The following is a 14644-nucleotide window of genomic DNA, read 5'->3' as shown; positions in this document are numbered from 1 at the left end:
AAAGAAGTAAGTTTGAGAACTACAAGGAGAAAGTAAAATATATCCTACCACACGATAGTGACCTAAAGCCTCTTACATTGATTCGCTTTGCTGATTATGGTGGGATCGTTTAGATTAGTCAAATAATTTAGATAGAGCCAAAAGTTGTATGTCGTTAAATGTAGAAATCGAAAAAGGGATAGAAAAAATACGGGTACTAAACGAAAGAGCAAGGTAAGAAGTGTTCTTTACAAATGCTTGAAGCAGCTGCGTGACAACCGTTGAAACAATTCTTCAGATCACATAACAAACAGAAATCACAATATCCAGCACAATGACGAAAATATATTAGCTGATTTTAAATACCATCTAACAACAATCCTTACTCACTAACATGATAGTCCCAAATACTCCCTAAATCTTCAGTTCCATTTAAACTGGTTTACTTTGATATGAAAGAATTTTCAATACATTACTCACGCACAGCATTAAGACTATCTTTTCAGAGAGCAACGATAAAATCAACTAGGAACATGCTTTATTTATATCCCGATTGACAAGCTGGATGTTGTAGATTCTGGAGTCAACTTTCAAATGTCAAGTGCAAGTTGCAATATACTTTGAGTGTTTTATAACACCTGTTAAGACATCCAAAACACTAAAGTCCGTAAGAAAATCTTTTTGAATTCAATATCGAGTTGTAAATTAGAAAACACGAAAAACTCTTAAAAAAACTTACTGGGCAGCAGTTTGTTATATGCTAATTTATGGCTGCAAAATGTAGTCTTTGAAGACTGAATATATTCGTAGGTTACTGGCATTCGAAAACAAATGCCCTAAAATCACTTCCCTTAGGACCATCCCATGAGTAGTCTATTCCTTTAGACCCTATGGGGGCTCAAAAGTCAGTTTTTATAGGTCCATGTAGTAGGTAAAAGGAGACCACAAAGAACTATAGCTTTTTCTGAATCGTGGATGTTATGCTGATAATACTGTCAATTTTGTTTTTTTTATTATGTCCAGTGCAGTATCTCCAGTATTTTTCTTTGAATGAGCAGTTTGGGAAACTGTAATATAAGTTCTTTATGATTGGAATTCCTGTGATGAGGCTCAAATGGGAAATAAATAGGTGATTTCTGGGAGTTTTACCGGTTTACTAAACTAACCAGTACACGGAAGTGTTTTTTGCAACAAAAATCTTTCCTATTCCTGAACCTACCAAAATATTGGTGCTTTCAAAAACGCAAAACATTTCTCCTTCAAATTTCCCCAGTACTAAGGGACAGTAAATGATATGGCAAACGTGAAGAACGAGATTTCTCATCTTTGAAAGACAGAGGAAGGGCTTAGAAAGAAGAGAGTGGAATAACATGATTTTGAAAATATCTACTTCCCCGTGGCTGTAAAGAACATCGCTCCTGTTAGACCTAGCTTGTGAATAGCTCACTTAATGCGGAGAGACTATAATTTATGGACGAACCAATTAGACATAAGATAACAAGATATATGTATATTTTTTCGTGAGATATACATTTATCCATTTAATTGAATAGCGTTTTGGCATTTGAGATGAAGGCAGTTCGTGATGGAAAACCTAGATCTAATTCCTCACCCTAACCAACTCTGAATCATAATTCTAATTCTCCACACCGTTTTGCAACCCTCTTATTACTGCATAGGAAACTTGGACGTGACGGTGACGATAGATAAAAAAATGCGTCTCACAACTCTGTTGTCGGATCTCAATCACTGAAATCTTATAAGCCACTGAATCATTTTTGAAGAGAAAATTGCAGTGGAGAATTGTATCGATAAACTGAACGACCTTGACCGGTACAAATCAACCTCTAAAGTTCCGTCGTAGACTTAAACATTTCTTGACAAAACTAACAAGCTGTCTGTTCTCTGGAAGAGCGCTACTCGTTAAAAGGGGGTTTTATCACTCCTATATTCCTTCCGTAAGTGAAGAAAACAATTAGGCTAGTAAATGAAGTGATACCAAGAGTGAAGTGCATGTTTGAACCAAGCAAGTTTTCGCCTGAACTTCATCTTTGCAATTTAGATTATGTAAGCTTGTGATGAGAAGCCTAATAATTCACATATATTTATTCCTTGTGTTCAAAATGTCCGCCAAATATAAATGTTGCTTTTTATTTTAAATCGTTTTAGGATCACAAACTATTTTCTGGATGGCCTAAACGTTCCTCATGGTTATCCATACACTAATTTCACAAAAATAAATGGAGAATAACTGCCTAAAAGCCAGTATACTTTCCTGACTCCAGAATGTCAATGTTGGAGGCGAAACCCAACAGAGAAGGATCCTTAAATTAGTACTCGGTAATTTTGAGGAAAGAGACGTAGTACTGAATAACGCACACAAAATTCGGGACTCAAATATTCGTATTCGACCTGACTGGCCACTTGAGGATCGGATCAAGTGGAAGAATGCCCTAACAGAGTTAAAAACTAGAAAGCTAAACGGTGAAACGAACCTTACGATTAAGGGTTTTCGGGTAGTCAGGTCTTGGAAGTCAATGCTTCCGAGACCTGTGTGGGTAGAACGTATGTCTCCAAAAACACCTTAAATGTGTGTTACACGAATGCCCGTAGTCTTTGGAACAAGATGTCTGAGCTAAGTTTGATGGTAGACGAATTAAATCCGGATATAATTGTTATCACCGAAATTTGGCTCACTGTAGATATAGACTGTTCTCCAGTCATTTCAGGCTACATCTGTATCAGAAGTGATAGAGTTAGAAGTCGCAAGGGAGGAGGCATAATATTATATGTTAGGAACCACTTCCGCATAAACTCGATCATATCGGAGGCGCATGTAAGTGGTACGTGTGAGGTAGTATGTTGTACAATTAGGTCTAGAAACGGGTTAATGACGATAGGAGGAATATATCGTAGTTCGTGTTGTCTCGCTGACGACTTTATCCTAAGACACGTCTGTTCTTGGAGTAAGGCAGAATGTTGTCTCATCGTTGGAGACTTCAATGCACCCCACATTAACTGGATAGAGCTCACAGCTCCAGGTGGGGGTTTCGATAGCGTCCTTCTGTCATCAATTATTCAATGTGCACTTGTACAATGTATCCAAGCAGCTAGCCCTTGTCTGATAAAGGATACTAAATCGCTTGAGCGTGTCCAGTGTGTGGGGACGAAATTAGTAAGGGGTCTTTATAAACTCCCTTACGATGAGCGTTTAAAACATCTAAACCTTTTCCCCTTATCTTATCGTAGGACACGAGGTGACCTTATACTGGCATTTCGTATTTTTAATTATGATTTGGGTGTTAATATGTCTTCTCTTTTTGCTCCCTTCAGCACTAATAATCTCCGAGGTCATAGCAAGAAGGTTCAGAAACCGCGATCTAATAAACTAAAGGTGGGGTCCCGTTTTTCTCATCGAGTGGTCAATGACTGGAACGCTTTACCAGAACAAGTGGTATCAGCACCATTAGTGAACATTTTCAAAAAGAAGCTGGACCTTCACTGGAAGGAAATCTGTCAGGATTAACACAGGTTCATCAACCTACTATCCTTATTACTGAAGACTGAAGACCTGAATTATACAAATCATTGGAGCCAAGATCATTTTCACCGGTGCAAAATGCGATACCGGATTCTACCAAGCAGTATATAATTGGTGGAGTATCATCGCCATTCACACTGACTATTGATAGATTATCAATATATCGAGAACTGGCTGATTTGAACGGGCTAGTGATCGTGGGAGAAGTTGAGGACATTGTTCCAACTCGTGATCCGGCGCGGATGCATGATCGAGCGCCCTCAACTAAGTGAGTTCATTAAAACTAATGTGGTCAGCATCTAATGTCGAACACTTATAGAGCTACTGATTTTAGGGATTTATTTGCCGCTACAGAATAAGATCATGGACAAACTACTTTGTTCATATTTCAAACCGCTTAAAAACTTACAAATATTCCCAACCTTACTATTTCACAATTACACACAACTAAGCCTCACAAAACGAAAATAACCTTCACCGAAATAACATGGTGGGACCTATTTTATTTTAATTGTACTAAAAGCATTCTGCTTTGTGTACTTTGAACTTTATGAACTTCTGCTAATGTTATTTGTAACTAATTTTTATTCTCTTAAGATGTTATTCACACTAAGCCATAAAAAGTCAAATGTTTGACTCTCTACTGATTAAGGCATTACAACTATATTACCTTTATTATTAACAGAAGTGCCAGTGCCCAAATAATCCAAAATTATCAAATCAGACCTTTGTACTGTTACTTGTAAATAATTGGTTATTATATCGGTAGAGGAAATAATGGTTTGCCTTTTGGAAATCCTATGTAATTTCGAGCCTCATTTTGAGTTATGAATGATCTGGTTTACTAGGTTTGTGGAGATACACTAATTATCATAATTTCGCCACGACCTTTGAAGTCTGTAATTTTTCACGTGGCTTTTCCTTTTAGTTTTTCATTTGAAAACGACAGTATTTGTTGGCAGACAATACCATATATATAGTGTTTTCAATTATTTGATGCTTCATCATTGTGTTTAACATTATACCCTTAGTCCGTTAGGCTTCGCGCAGCACTCTTCTTTTCCTTTATTAACGCACATATAGTACCTCATAACGAATATTGTATTTACTCCTACCTTTGAGAATTTGTCATCACGTTATTCAAGCTCTAACGGTCTTCGTTCAGTAAATGCAAATATTATTTACACTCACACTTCTTTAAACCATGTCTAGGTCATCTAATGCACACAGCAACTGAAAAAGATCTAAATCGGCCACTAAAATGTAAGGATGGCTCGTTGGCAAAATCAAGGAAGCCTCAAGAAGCCCAGAAAGAGCTGAAGACATTTCATCCAATAACCGCTAGAGGAATATTCCAAAATGCCGATGTATAGCACCCCTATTGGATAAATAAGAAGTACCCCCTATGTGCCTGTTGGCTCTCCGAAATGATGATTTGCTTTCAGCCAATAACTACAAATACATGAGGTTTTTCTACTATATTTGACACAGTATTTGGAAATACATTCCTACTTACTAGTCTTCTGTCTTCTCTCTTGCGACCTTGCGGGTTCGATCGTTCAAGTAGTCTTTTAGTAAGCGGCATAGCAGGAATCAAAGCTCCAGATATAACAAAAGTAGATGACAATTAGCTGTGTAAGCATGCTGATCAATCCGCACTGTACTCTAATCTTTCTACGGCTCAACTAGACATGCACAATATATTTGCGCATAACATCTCACTCCTATGCATCACGCTTATAGATATAAATAAAACCAACAACAAACCGTTTGAAACGACATCTCTTGGTACTTCTTCCGGTCCAAACAGAAGCGTCACTGACTGCGATTAATTTTTGGAATGTAAGACTGACCCCAAACACTCAGCAAGCCCAAAATCGGATACTCTGTAGAGCACTTAACAGACTACAAGTCTGGCAGCAGTAAACAATCTATTAATATAGGCCTCCATAAGTCTTACTTACTTACTTACGCCTGTTACTCCCAATGGAGCATAGGCCGCCGACCAGCTTTCTCCAACCCACTCTGCCCTGGGCCTTCTTTTCTAGTTCTTTCCAGTTCTTGTTCATTCTTCTCATGTCTGTCTCTATTTCTCGGCGTAATGTGTTCTTTGGTCTTCCTCTTCTCCTTCGACCTTCAGGATTCCATGTGAGGGCTTGTCTTGTGACACAATTGGGTGATTTCCTCAAAGTGTGCCCAATCCACTTCCAGCGCTTCTTCCTGATTTCTTCCTCCGCTGGAATCTGGTTTGTTGTCTCCCACAGTAACTTGTTGCTGATAGTGTCTGGCCATCGGATCCGAAGTATCTTGCGTAGACAGCTGTTAATAAACACTTGTATCTTCTGGATAATGGCTTTCGTAGTTCTCCACGTCTCTGCCCCATACAGAAGAACTGTCTTGACATTTGTATTGAAAATTCTAACCTTGGTGTTGGTTGACAATTGTTTTGAGCTCCAGATGTTTTTCAGCTGTAGGTATGCTGCTCTTGCTTTGCCGATCCGCGCCCTCACATCTGCATCTGATCCACCGTGTTCATCAATGATGCTGCCCAGATATGTAAAGATTTCCACATCCTCCAAAGCTTCTCCGTCAAGTGTAATTGGATTGGTGCATATTGTATTGTATCGGAGAGTCTTGCTTTTCCCTTTGTTTATATTGAGACCTACTGCTGCTGAGGCTGCTGCTACACTGGTCGTTTTCTCTTGCATTTGTTGTTGCGTTTGTGATAGAAGAGCCAGATCATCTGCGAAGTCTAAATCGTCAAGCTGCATCCTGCCTGTCCACTGTATCCCGTGCATTCCTCCAGATGTTGACGTCTTCATAATCCAGTCGATCACCAGGAGAAAGAGAAAGGGTGAGAGTAGGTAACCTTGCCTAACACCGGTCTTTACCTCGAACGAGTCGGTGAGTTGTCCTCCGTGGACGATTTGGCAGTTTAGTCCATCATAGGAGTTCCGTATGATGTTGACTATTTTCTCAGGCACGCCGTAGTGTCGAATAAGCTTCCATAGTGTCGTCCTGTCCACGCTATCAAATGCCTTCTCGTAGTCGATGAAGTTGATGTACAGTGATGAATTCCATTCGATTGATTGTTCCACAATGATACGTAGAGTTGCGATTTGATCTGTGCACGATCTATCCTTACGAAATCCAGCTTGTTGATCTCGAAGTTGAGCGTCCACGGAATCCTTCATCCTGTTTAACAATACTCTGTTGAAGACTTTCCCTGGTATTGAGAGGAGAGTGATGCCCCTGTAGTTGTCGCACTTGCTCAGATCGCCTTTCTTTGGTATCTTGATGAGAAGTCCTTCTTTCCAGTCTGTTGGTACATGTTCTTCGTCCCAAATCTTACTGAAGAGGATGTGGAGTATCTTGGCAGTTGCTGTTACATTTGCTTTCAGTGCCTCTGCCGGGATGTTGTCTGGTCCCGCTGCTTTGCCACTCTTGATTTGTCTAATGGCCATGCTGATCTCTTCAATTGTTGGTGGGCCAATATCGATTGGGAGGTCTGTGGGTGCTGCTTCGATGTTGGGTGGGTTCAGTGGAGCTGGTCGATTCAAGAGTTCCTTGAAGTGTTCTACCCACCTGTTTCGTTGTTCTTCAATATCGTTGATTACTTTGCCTTCCTTGTTTTTCACTGATCTTTCTGGTTGACGGTAATTTCCAGCAAGTTTCTTTGTTGTATCATACAGTTGTCTCATGTTTCCCTCTCTTGCAGCCTTTTCCGCTGTCATCGCTAAATCTTCCACATATTTACGTTTGTCGGTCCTGATGCTCCTCTTCACTTGCTTGTTTGCCTCTGTGTATTCGGCTTGTGCCTTGGCTTTTTCTGCTCTTGTTCGGCTGATATTGATTGCTACCTTCTTGTTCCTCCTTGCTTCAATTTTATCCAGTGTACCAACAGTGATCCATTCCTTGTGATGGTGCTTCTTTTGGCCCAGAACCTCCTGACATGTTGAAACGATTGCCTCCTTGATACCTTTCCAGCTGCTCTCTATGGTGGTTCCCTCTCCATTGAGTAGGTCATGAAAGGCCTCGAACCTGTTGCTGAGGGCTATGTTAAATTCGTTGAGTTTGTCAGCATCTCGAAGAAAGGCCGTGTTAAACTTTTGTGATGTTGTCCGCGCCATTGTCCAGTGCTTCTTGAGTTTTAGTTTCATCTTGGCGACCAGCAAATGGTGATCGGATGCTATATCAGCTCCTCTTCTGGTTCTCACATCCTCCATCGTCCTCCTGAACTTTTTGTTGATGCAGACATGGTCGATTTGATTTTGTGTAGTGTGATCCGGTGAAATCCAAGTGGCTTTGTGTATGTTTTTGTGTGGGAATATGGTGCCACCTATGACCAGTTTATTGAAGGCACATAGGTTTGCAAATCTCTCACCGTTTTCGTTCCTTCCTCCCAGTCCATGTTGTCCCATGACGTCTTCGTATCCAGTGTTGTCCTTTCCAACCTTGGCATTGAAATCTCCCATTAGAATGGTCAGGTCCTTGGTTGGGCACTTCTCGAAGATTGACTGCAGCCTATCGTAGAACTGGTTTTTAGCGTCTTCATCGTAGTCGTTGGTCGGCGCATAGCATTGGATGATGTTCATTGTAATGCCCTCTCTCTTTGTTTTGAAGGAGGCTTTGATGATCCTCGGTCCATGAGATTCCCATCCTATAAGTGCATTTTGTGCTTTTCTAGACAGCATCAGTGCCACTCCTTGTGTATGTGGGGCATTTTCTTCTTCATGACCGGAGTATAACAGAAGTTCCCCTGAAGACAGTCGTTGTTGTCCGACCTGCGTTCAATGTGTTTCACTGATTCCAAGCACTTCCAGGTTGTATTTCCTCATTTCCGCATAAATTTGGAAGACTCTGCCGGTCTCCCACATTGTCCGGACATTCCATGTACCTATAAAAATTGTCGCTCTGGTTGTAAGAAGGTGCATCGGCCTCATGACTTCCGAAGGAACTCGGCTTTCATCATGAGACGTCATTTTTCCTTCTACTCCCAGGGCAGAGTTTGAATGGTTTGAATGATTTTTTCTGGTTAGCGTTTTTTTAGCGAGTTGATTTTCTACGGGATGGGGTCACTTGTGGGTATATTCCTTTCTTCAAAGGAGTTTACACAAGCTGACCATTCGATAGACACTTGCAAAAAATCTACATAAGACCACGTCAACCACGACAACTTTTATGTAAACCACAATTCTTCCATCAGTAACAATCCTAAGGACAGTCAAAGGAAACTTAACTTCACTTAAACGATTCATGGTTTGTTACCATACAAAAACCGAATTTGTGCCCCAGAAAATCGTTATCTAGAAATTATGAAAAACACCAAAAAAGCAGTTGATCATATATCTTCAGGAGTGTTGAAGAGACTTCAGTGTATGCAGAATTCCATCGTTTATTTAATGCCTGACAGTATGAACTCAAATTCCGTTAAAAATACTATACTACAAGATTGTGGAATGTCACAGCTCTGTTGTGCAACGCAAATATTACGTAAAGTACAGGCTTCCTGCTTTGTTCTCCCTTAATTTGATAGTATCGCAGAAGCTAAACACGTCTTTACTAATCAGCCATTGCTTCGATGTAATCCGTTATTTAAATATACTCGCTTGAAAATTGACCTTATAAAAGAGGATAGGTCACACCTTGATTATTCCATCACAGATAACTAAAATTCATCAGTCACAATGTCTGTTCTGCTTCTTACCCTTCATTTTCCCTTCTCTTTTTAGGCACCATCGTGGCATAACACCTAGTAAATATATGGAACGTATGACTTCGTCCCGAGCCATCTTTAATACTTCCGACATTTTGTGTAAGACCTATCGTCGAATACTGCTGGTTCTTATTTTCCAACCTATGCCTATATTTCGGGGGAAGGAATACAACGAGATTTAACTCGTCAAATAGTTAAGAACGACCCACTTATTGACTACAGTTCCCGATGCCTTATCTTAGGACTAGAACCCCTCTGGAAAAGAAGACTTAGGTCTAATTTGATTCTCTATTTCAAACTCCTCAAAAAATCTACTTATTCCACATGTAATACGGTTCTCTCCCAAGACTCACATGAATGCTACCTTCGAGACAAAGTATCCACGGTCAAAGTTGAGAAATGCAGATCAAAAACTCCGGAAAACTTCTCCCTCATCAAGTATGCAATAATATGGAACAGTCTTACCTCTGAAATATGCATGGCAGATAAAGAACATACGTTTGTAAGACTTATCGATCAAGCCCTCACCTTCACAGACATAGTACAAACGAACACATCCGCGTCCCACACAGACATCACAGGCTCTCTACATATATAGACTAAATTTCCTTATTTCCCTACTTTGTAGTTGTATCAGGTACTTTCCCCTCCCTAATTTTTTTAAATCAAAGTAAACAGGCAACTCACCTGACCTATCAGTACTCAGTCTCTAAGAGACTCTTAATTCTACTCTAAAAGGTCCACTACCAGAGGTCTTGCATCTGTGGAACCTGTTACCCATCAACAGGTTAGGATAGAACAAAATAACATCTGCACGAAGTTAATGTGAGTTCCTTTCTGCCTATTCTTTATCAGCTTTTTACTCTTCTGTACACTATGTTGCCTTGCCTTTAGTATTGTCTCACTACTCGTTACCTCTTCTGTAACTAATATATTTCTATATTTTTCCGCCTACTTTGGTAAACAACTATCCTACATTATACCCTTATTAATGCCTATACTCTGATTGGTAACCTATACTTCATACCATAGTCAATTAGAGCATTGCATTGAAGCCTTACCCACAGTCCATAATTTGTAACTGTCTGATAAGCTTGTAAAATGGTGCTTATAGAATTAGTGTTTTCCAACAGGATGTGAAACACAGAGCATTGTTTGAGGTATGATGTATATCCAAAAAATATGCTTAAATGACCCTAACATCATAAAAGGAGAGAGGGTTGAGTTACTGACCGGCAAGTATTGATAGTGAAGACGATGACTTCAATCCATTCATGTTTGTGGGGCAGAACATTTTGTCTATATCAGGCTCTTTGTTTTTGAGAAGAAATAAATCGATCTGTGATAATGAGGTTGTTATCCTACCCTCACCATTCAGACTCATGTTTCTAATTTTTATGCTGGATTAGCTATTCGATTAAGACAATCTAAAACATGCTAACTTGGACTTTTACACTAGCACTGTGTGGCAGGCATTGGATGGAAAAAAACAGTCAATAAAGATATAGCTATTAGTTTTCTTAACACCTTACGCTCTATATGCAACCACTGTTCTAATAAACAGACTTGCTTATTCCAACCTTCGTTTCAACTTAATCCACCTTGATAAATATCACAATTCATTGTCCTTTATTACTGTATTCTCTGATCTGGAGTTCTTGATCACATTTCACTCTAGCAACAAGAGCTAGTATGAACTTGATCTAGTAATTTATGATACCACTGTCTGTTCCACTACTAAATGTAAAGTATTGTTTATCGATCATATCCAAATGCCCTCCTGCTCATCGGTTTCTCTTTTCTTAGAATCTTGCACTGAGGGCCAAGTTAAAGAATTTCTGATATCCGTAACAAACTTAACGTGCGCGTTTTTCGAAGATCATGGTTCGCACCAAGCACTTTACAAGTCTACTTTATAACAACTACAAACTTAAAAAGTTGCATTGCATAAACTTAGCACGACCAAAATCCTAACACAATTTTGCCGAGATTGAATTTGGTGTGTAGCGTGGACGCGATGCCCATTTGGAAAATATTTTGAAGACTACACAGTATATCTGTAACTTGTAGATCATGTCTGTAAAAAGGGCGTGTACCTGCGCTTACAGAAATATATTATTATTATTATTTCGGGACACTATCAAGAGGCACAAAATAATACGTCAAAATTGACATATTTGACTGGCTGGTTATTCATTTACTGTATTACTTTTTATTGCAAACAACTATGAACTTAAATTGCACTCATTCTCGACCACAAATTGCTTGTCGCAACGCAACCTCCATGAAGCGCACCTACTCTTATATCGAATATTAGAGTTCTACTAACATTAATATTCTGGTGTACTAGCCCTGATAGTATATCAACTTCATTGAGTCACCCACTAAGGTAAAGCTTGTAACATTTGTAACTATTCGACCTTGTCTATAAACTAGCATGTCTCATGTGTCATATTGTCTTACTTACTTACGCCTCTTACTCCCAATGGAGCATAGGCCCCTGACCAGCAGTGGCATATTGTCATTTGAGAGTATATTATTATTGGAATCATCCATGACAAGACTACTATCTAGCGTCGAATAAACAATGAACTGTAGGTCAATAGACCCTGTCTGTGCACCAGGAACAGTAACAGCGATGGTCACTGCTTATACTCTGGAGTCTCACCCATTACCCCTCTCAAAACCGAAGACACATCCAGAATGGCTACTGCTCCCAAGATAAAAACCATGCATGAAACAGTTGCGACCGTTCGTTTTGAGCCCAAACGGTCAACCACATTCGAAGCTCAAGTCAATTATATCTTTATAATGCTTCAGCGGCAAAGATGAAGATCTGACGACTCAGCCTCACAAAAATTCTCTTGGAAATTGATCAAGAAGCTGTAGCCGCTTAATCACCGAGATAAAAAATGATGCTTAATTGTCTGAAAAAGCTCTCAAAAATCCCAGTACCCTAAGTCGTCAACATGAACCAGTCCACAGCAATAAAATATTTTACAACACACAGACGACTGACAGTACTGAATCATCCTAACGTGAGGTTACGCTTGTCTAACACCACGCCTACTCAAGACGCTAGTAAGATTTTTAGAGTTAACCTTGAAGATTTTAAGAATCAGAACACAAACATCATTCAGCACAAAGTAGATTTGTACGAATCATATATACCACATCAAAATCAAACTGCTTATCCGTAGAATGATTACAGTCGATTAGATTTTCAAACATAAAACTCCTAACTGCTTTCCTCTCACCTTTGTAGAACCAAACTGGGACGTGTTCCCGTAACCGAATTGAAAGCGAAAGTGTCGCCACCAACAAATTAACCTCCGACTACTCATTTACCATTGGCCATTCCGATAACAAATCAAACGAACAATAATATGAAGTTAGTTGATCCCTTTTTCCATATGTCATAACAAATGGCCCACTAGGTTTACATCTCAACGTACCTAACACTAATGTTAATCAATGCTCAATCTGTACTGAATAAAATGTCTCATCTACGTACTCTGGTACTGTTAAACAACCCTCCACTTGCTCTGAAGGTAGGAAGTTGGTTGCCCTACAACGTCGCAGGCTCACACCTTCAAGCAGACACTTATGAGCTCTTCCTTTGCGTTTCTCTTATATACACATCTAAAAATGAGGGAGGGAGTTTCAACAAAGAAGACTGAAGAACATAAAGTGTGGTTCACAAGAGGCCTGAATAAAGGTTAAAATACAAGACAGGAATAAGAAACAAACAACTGGCAATACTGTCCAAAAAATGCTGTGAAGAGATTCTCGTTGTTTTCCTTCCGTTACACTCAGTAATAAATTCTTATAAATATTAGAAATATTCAATATTACCATTAAACACGCACTAGACGCTACTATCCGATCCAAAATGGCTTTTAAAACAATAACTCCTAATATCAACCAAAAAATTCAAGACTAAGCCACAAAAACCAGTAGATGTATACCCTGAAGCCAGGAAAGTAACGTATTTGGTCCCGAAAAGCCTAATTCAAAACTGCAGACCTATAAATATCACCCAATTATATCATGAGCAATGGAGAAATTGATACAAGATCCTTTTTCTGATCATCTATTTAACGAAGGTTTAATCGACCCATCGCAACACGGTTTCATTAGAAAAAGGTCATTCACTACATCCCTGATAGACTTTTTTAATGAGGTTACTCATATACGTGACCAAAAGCCACTGGTGGTTGTGCCGTATTTCGATATCAAAAAAGCCTTCGGTAAGATACTACATAATCCCCTAATCAACAGACTTCAGTCGGTCGGAATTACTAACTCTCCATTGCTATGAGTCAACTCTGTCACAGACGGACAGCCGATGACTAAAATAAACTCCACGAAGTCTACACCTTGATCGGTGTTATATTCTGGGTTATTGTCTCCACTCTGCTGCCTTTTACAATGTGCATCGTCAACATATTCAGGTACTTCAACACTGGAGAGACCTGTTATTACTTTTGCGACGTACAAAGTACTGCACAAACAATCCAGTATGAAATCAGAAAGGTAGATAGCTAGTATAAACCCTAAAGCTTAGAAGTGGACACAGAAGAATGTGACTAGTTATGTACCGGAGATGTTCATTAAAATGAAACAGATTTAAAGTGAACATCCCGCCTAGATCTTCTTCAATAACTGACCATGGTGTTAATCTTTAGCAAAATCTAAACATTCCGGAACATATCTTCACTGAAGCATCTAAAACGCGAAAATTGCTAGGCTTCATTCTTAGTAACTTCTTTCAAAATGATTCTACGATCATTCTTTGCAAGGTATTTCTAAGACCTAACTCTGAGTACTGTTCGCTCTTATTTTCCAACTTACTTCAACCCGATATACTAAAGGTCGAAGGAATACAACGGAATTTCGCTCGCAAACAGCTTAAAATTGACTCACTCACTGACTATCAGCCCAGATGTTATACCCTGGAACTTGAATTCCTCTGGGAAAGAAGGAATACGTTCGATTTGTTGCTCCCAATAATATTTATATAAATAAATAATTTAAGTACCATAAATAATGTACTTCTACACGAAATAAGAGGCGAATATGTTATTCAGAATAACAATGAAAGCTCGGCAAATGAACCATTTATCAAATTTATTGACTAATTACTAAAATAAATATAGTTGTATCCCACTTAATAGATGTCATGTTATTTGCCCATCAGTATTTATGGATTACTATCAATAAGATTTGTAATATTATCACTAGACTCAGTATTTTAGTATACACATATGCATACTCTATAATGGTAGATTGTTTAAAGAAATCAACAGGAAGCCTGAGTTTATTTATTTATTTGAACACATAAATATTGGTACAAACGGGGCACCGGAATACATATGCGCCACACAAGTCACTTGATTTGTGTATGG

This window comes from Schistosoma mansoni, chromosome W (assembly GCF_000237925.1).
Source record: "Schistosoma mansoni strain Puerto Rico chromosome W, complete genome".
Taxonomy (NCBI): Eukaryota; Metazoa; Platyhelminthes; class Trematoda; order Strigeidida; family Schistosomatidae; genus Schistosoma; species Schistosoma mansoni.
Note: the sequence above shows the minus strand (reverse complement) of the source record.